Source organism: Nyctibius grandis, chromosome 1 (assembly GCF_013368605.1).
Source record: "Nyctibius grandis isolate bNycGra1 chromosome 1, bNycGra1.pri, whole genome shotgun sequence".
In the NCBI taxonomy this organism is placed as follows: Eukaryota; Metazoa; Chordata; class Aves; order Nyctibiiformes; family Nyctibiidae; genus Nyctibius; species Nyctibius grandis.
Window position 1 is genome coordinate 54,299,771 of NC_090658.1, and position 6,000 is coordinate 54,305,770.

At 46.1% G+C, this 6,000-nt stretch overlaps 1 protein-coding gene across 1 annotated transcript in view; it reads right to left on the reverse strand.

Moving 5' to 3' along the window:
• The window catches only part of TAB2 (TGF-beta activated kinase 1 (MAP3K7) binding protein 2), a 75,627-nt gene extending 75,186 nt beyond the window's left edge, over window positions 1–441 (reverse strand). The window contains exon 1 of the mRNA XM_068411385.1: window positions 31–441. The gene's annotated coding sequence lies outside the window, so the exon portion shown is untranslated. The remainder of the gene's footprint in view (window positions 1–30) is intronic.
• Window positions 442–6,000: the final 5,559 nt, after the last annotated feature.

Below are 6,000 nucleotides of genomic sequence, written 5' to 3' on the forward strand. Positions count from 1 at the left end.
CCAGGCCCGCCTCGGCGGGGTCAGCCTTACCCTGCTGCTGCTGCTGCTGCTTCTCCTCCTCCTCCTCCGCCTCCTCCTCCTCCGCCTCCCCCACCACGGCAGCCGCCGCCGCCACTACCGCCGCCACCAGCGCCGCCGCCGCCTCCGCCCGGCAGGGGGGACCCCGCCGACCCGACCCGCTCCGCAGCCTCCCGCCGCCGCCGTTCCACTCCGGGGGGGGGAGGAGGAGGAGGAGGAGGAGGAGAAGGAGAAGGAAGGGAAGGGGGGGGGCCCGTGCTGCCGCGGCGGGCGGGAGAAGCGGGGAGGCCGGGGGTGAGTGGGTGGGTACGGTGGGTATCTGCGGCGCCGCTCCCGTCCTCAGCTGGAACCGCTCCGGCTGCGCGTCGCTCCCGGCCCCCCCCCCTCCCCCCGCTCGCTGCGCTCCAAATCAAAATAGTGTCACAATATGGCGGCGGCAGCGGCGGCCCAGCATCGCGAGACCGGGCCCCGGGTGCTAACGGGATGCGGCGCGCGCCAATGGGCGCCGGGGGGGAGGGGGCCGCGGGGGGCGCGGTTTCCGCCGCCACCGCCCACAGGGTGGGGCGTGTGGGGGGCGGGGCTGCGCCGCGCGCGGTGAGGGCGGAGGGGTGCGCCATCGCCTCCCCATTACGCGGGGGCGGGCACCAGTGCCGCGCGCCGGCTGCTCCGCCACCCGCCGCACGCGCGTCGAGCGCGTGGGGTAACGGCAGCCGCTTGGGCGACAGCGGACCCCCGCCCCCCGTCTCGGCCCGCCGGGCTGCGAGGCCACCGGGGAGCCGCGGCCCGGCCCAGCGCCGCGGACACTTGCGCCCCGCCCTGGCCCTCCGGCCCCTTCTCTTCCCTCGCCCCTTATTACCCCACCGGCTGCCGCCCCCCTCCCCCGCCGGCTGTGGCCACCGCTCCGCCGGGCCTGGCGCCGGGGGAGGGAGGCGGCGGCAGGGGATGGGTAGGTGTGCCGCCCGCCTGGGAAAGGGGAGGCCGGCGGGAAACGAAACAGGGTTTAAGAGAGCTGAGGGAGGAAGGGCAGCCGCCGCAGAGGGTGGCGTCTGCAGGGGGAAATGGAAACTAGGAAAAGCAGGATTAATTGAAAAAGCCACCCCTAGATCTGAAATAGTTGTTGTGAGAGGGAATCGCCAGACACTTTCTGTCGGAAATACTGGTGCTGTCTGTAAATTTCTTCATGATTTATACAGTGTGATTTCCATCATCCCTTGGAGGTATAGCCTAATTCTCTTTCCAAAATGCCAACAGGTGATCAGGAGCCTGTACACTGTTCAGTGAAGCCCTCTTCCCTGCTTGGCTCAGCAGCCACCAACACCAGCGGAAGGAATCCCTGACCCAGTCTGCAGAGCCATGGAGGCCGTGATCTGTAGGAGTGGAGCCTTGCCAGCCTTTGGGGCAGGAGGCCCCATGGGTCCCAATGTGTAGACTTGAAAATAGGGGTCAAATTCATTCTCTGATAGAAAGACAGGCATTCTTGATTTTAGTGGGACATTCAACTAGGTCTTTGTATTTCCACAATTCAGGAAGTTTCATCTTAAATGAAAAGACAGCTTTTAGATGAGTTCGTAAAATCATCCAGTAAATCAGTTGCTTTTTGGGAATGTGATCTTTCTCACTCTGCCTGTATTTCCCATCTTCCTGCATCTCTTGGATCCTCCTTCCTCCCTGGAGTGAGCAGGTGCTGCCCGTGCTGCCTAACAGTGGACGGTCCATCCATCCGTTCGTTCTTGGGTAATCCTACTTTGCAAAATACAGTCAGAAACAGAAATAGTTTAAAAGTAATCTTTGTCACCTGTAGCGGAAGGGAAACTGTCTGAAACCCTGCAAGCAAGCATAAGGCCTGGCGGGGAAAAGGATACAGTGGGCCTTCCAAGTTTCCCCATACAGCAGTGGTACTGGGCAGAAATCAGCAGAGACAAAGATTTTTTCCCACAGCTTAACTCCCCAAGGCACCAGTGATTTCCAGCGTGCTCCAGTGTATGAAAGGAACTGCAAAACTGCCAGGCCATAGTAATCTCAAACCCTAAAAGCTGCACTATCCATTGCAATGTGACGAGAGAGAGCCATACTTTCTTCCCAAGATGTCAGCTGTCAGACTGACCAACTGACAATTGTGAGATAACATGACATAAACTAATAAAAAACTAAAACGTGCTAGGCAGGAAGTAAATTATTTGTGACAATTTAGGTTAAATGTTCTGTTACAAGAAACAAAGTTGACTTTGCCATTGCAACAATGGATATTTTCAGAAATGATTGAAAATATGTTTTCCAAATGAAAGTATTATAGGTGAAAAAAACCTCCTCTCAACTGCATTTAGTTAAAATTGTCAAGCAGAGAGAATTGCAGGGTAAGCAACTGCAGAGACTAGCAGTGCTGCTTGGAGTAGGCAGGGAGAGAGAACACGACACAGAGTCTAATAGTGAGTTATTAGGAAAACAACGCTGGGGGAAAAAAAAAGAAAAAAGGCAAAAAGGAAGACAGAGTTTTTCCCTCACAAAATGTGGAAATATACATATGTATATACATTCCAGTAAGAATCAGTCATTTTCATAAGCTACAACAGAGAAGTCTACAGTTCTTTTGTACAACAGCTGCATGGCGCATGAAACGCGTGTGTCCGAAGTTTATTACTCAGCCTGTATTGAGTCAAGGTTATACAGGGCTGAGAATCTGCTGGAATTTGTTTGTTAATTGTAAACAAGATAGTATTTCCCCAAACCCAGCCAGAAATGAGTATAATCCCTTACAAAAATGGGCAATGGGGCATCAAGAAAGAAGACGCAATGGAAACATCAGATCACAGAGAGCTGTACTGGGGTTGCTCCACTGTAATTGTTCAGGTACATTAATCGAACCTTTCTCTTTTGTGACCTATGCTGTAGACAATTCATGATCTGCCCGGTCATCCGCTCAAGCACATTGCTGTTCAACTCTTCCAGCACAACTGTTTCAAACTTTGCTAAGCCATACCTGACCTTCCAGGCAGATAGGATAGTATACTTACATGACTACGTTTTGTGCACTAGAAACTGAGTTTATTTTGCTAAGTTCAATACCAAGTTAAATATTTGACCCTTTTGCCTACAGTTGCTAAAACAGGGATTTGCCACAGGAAAGTGAAAGACCATCTCTCACTGCTCCATCAGCAGTATTTACTGCAATGCTTAAGCACTGGGATCATGCGAGTGAGCTGCACGGTCCTTTCCCCCCTCTCCTAGACTCTCCACACTGCATCTGTGTCTGAGCCTTTTGCTGAAGTTGCTCATCTCTGTAGCGGCTAATTTTGAATCATTTTTAAGTAGCTTTTCAAAATCAAAGAACAATGTATTTAGGAAAATAGTTCTGTGTACTGAGATTCAGAAAAGAACTCCTTTCCTATGTATCTGCAACAAGAACTAGGAGGATCTATCTAATGTTAAAATCTGGGTTGAACTCTTATTGTGGTGCAAATCAAGGCTTCAGTCACCAGTGAGGCACTGAGAGCTGCGGGACCAGCAGTCCGGTCAATTCAGAGCCTTGCTTCTTTCCCTGCAGATTTCAGATATTACCCATTTTTTGAGCCGTACAAGGCATGAGTTCATGTTTTTAAAACCTTCATCAGACTGTTTATATTCTTCCCTGCTAGAAAGTGAAATTATAAATAGGATTGAGGAATTATTCTAAACATATTGTACAGGAAAACCATTTCTGCAAAGTACAGTCATTTTTGTCAGCTTGGTACTGACATTTGTGATGCTGAAATTTCCTGAGAATGCTTTTTAGAAAAGGTAAGAGAACAAGTCCGGTTAAAACCAATCCACAACAACTGGCATAATTATTTCTGAAATTGAGTTTAAAATTAGTTTTCCACAGTGGAAAAAGATGGCATTGGCAGCTTTAAAAACAACACTTTTCCCTTGAACATTCACCTGGCAATTTGTTTTTTATTCTTCTAGGCAGAAAGTATGTCAGTCTTCAGGTTGACAAAAACAGAGGTAGTGTTCATTGGCCAAAGGACAGTCCTTGGAAGCTCCCAGTCTGAGGTTACGTCCACAGCTTCTCCTGTAAAAACAATTAGAATTTAGATTCATAACATGACAAGGAAATACAGAGATTCACCTTATTTCACAAGATTCATGCATTGTACTTTTCCTGTTCTATCTAGAAGTTACCAGCTGTGTGCCATAGAATAACAATTTGCCCAGCCTGGTGTAGAGAAGTGGATAACGCTGGATTTGAAAGTAAATTCAACTGCAGAGCCTCAGCATAAAGCCAAAGCTGTGATCAATATGCAGCGTAACTTTGCTCAAGTGAAGGTTCTCAGCACTTGTCTCCCCCACCGCACTATGAGTGCTTATGCTATGTAATAGCTTTAAAAAACTCTTTTCTTGTTTCCAGTGTAGGAGTAGTCCAGCTATTGATGTTTATTTGGAGGAGTGTGTTGGCAACTATAGTGTCAATATTCTAGTTTACTATCTTTTCCTTCTGTTTTAAATGTCAGCATAATTCTAAGTCTGGTTTAAAAAACAAACTGAACCCAAAACACTCTTCTTTAATCAAAAACATCAGCTCTAGGAGCTCGGAATTTATGAACAATCCTAAAATAACAAACAAGTATAATCATTCAAGTAGAATAAAATGTTTTGTTAAAGAAATGGGTTTCAGGTCAAATTATTCAAAGACTATAGTGAACTCCCGTTGCTCAGATTACACGTGTGCAGTTACAAAAAGCTGTTGTGCCCTGATGTTTTTCTTTTCAATCCACAGTACACAAACAGCTCTGCTATCACTGTTGAGACTCCCCTGGTTTTCTAGGTTGCTCCTTTCCTTTCTTCAAGATAGCGCCAGCTTTTTTACTTCCTAACAGCTCATCTATTTAGGAGTAGAGAGCAAACATGACATTTGAGATAAGGATATGATTAAGAGGTGCCTTAGTGGTTCATGAGTTCTAGCAGCCTCACAAGATTTGGATAAGGTCTTTGCATAAGGGAAACCCATTGAAAGAGACAGCCTACCCTGGCATTTCGATTTTAAAAGCATAGTGAGCTGTGTTACAATGGAGCGTTATTGTAGGCTACGTATTAATCTGACATACCAAAATAATATGTTTTTGGAGACTTGGTAATACTTTTTTTTCAATAGCTTAAAAAAAGCATTCATTTATATTGATCATGAGTGCCTTAGAAGAATGTTTACACTTGAAGGAAAATATCTTAGCCTAGCCAAAACAATTCTGAAGTTTTTTAAATACTTGCTTTAAAACTGGGAAAGATTGCCATATTAAATCAATCTTTTGACTAAGTCAGAAAAAGTGCATTGTTGATAGCATCAACAATTTACAGATCTTTCAGTGCTCTGAATAAGAGAATTAAAAATGTATGAATAAAAGCTCATAGGTGTTCACATGACATACAGTTGAGACAATACCTACTAGGGAGACAAATTTAGTATTATTTAATGCTACCATATGCCTCTTTTGTGAAAATACTTTTTGATAACTCAGTGACATAAAATATAGAAAGACAAGACCATTTGAGTCTCCAAGATAGTTCAGAAGAAATACTGGTTATGTTTCTTCCCAAATCCACTGTTTCCTATGCTTTCTGGGAAATTCAGTAGAAAGTAATAATAAAAATAAATTTCCGCTTTTCTTGAGATTTATATCATACTGGTGTATAGTCACTGCACGTCTTCTGGGTCTTGATTCAGCAAACACCTAGTCTCTTGCTAAAGCCCATCTTTATTCAGGATACCTTTCAACCACTTGCTTAAACTTTACGCTGTGTTGAAACCTGAGGCAAAGAATGGGCTTAACTTTTTTTCTGGACAGGTATAACTTGCTGATTTGAGACAGGAAACCTACCTTGAAGTCCAAACAAATGACTTTCCTGTTCCAGATTCAAATCAGGCATGAATGTTTTCATGCTAAAAACCCTTTCACAACGTCTTACAGGTCTTTCATTTTCCAGCTACTGATTTTAACCTCTTCTGTCTCA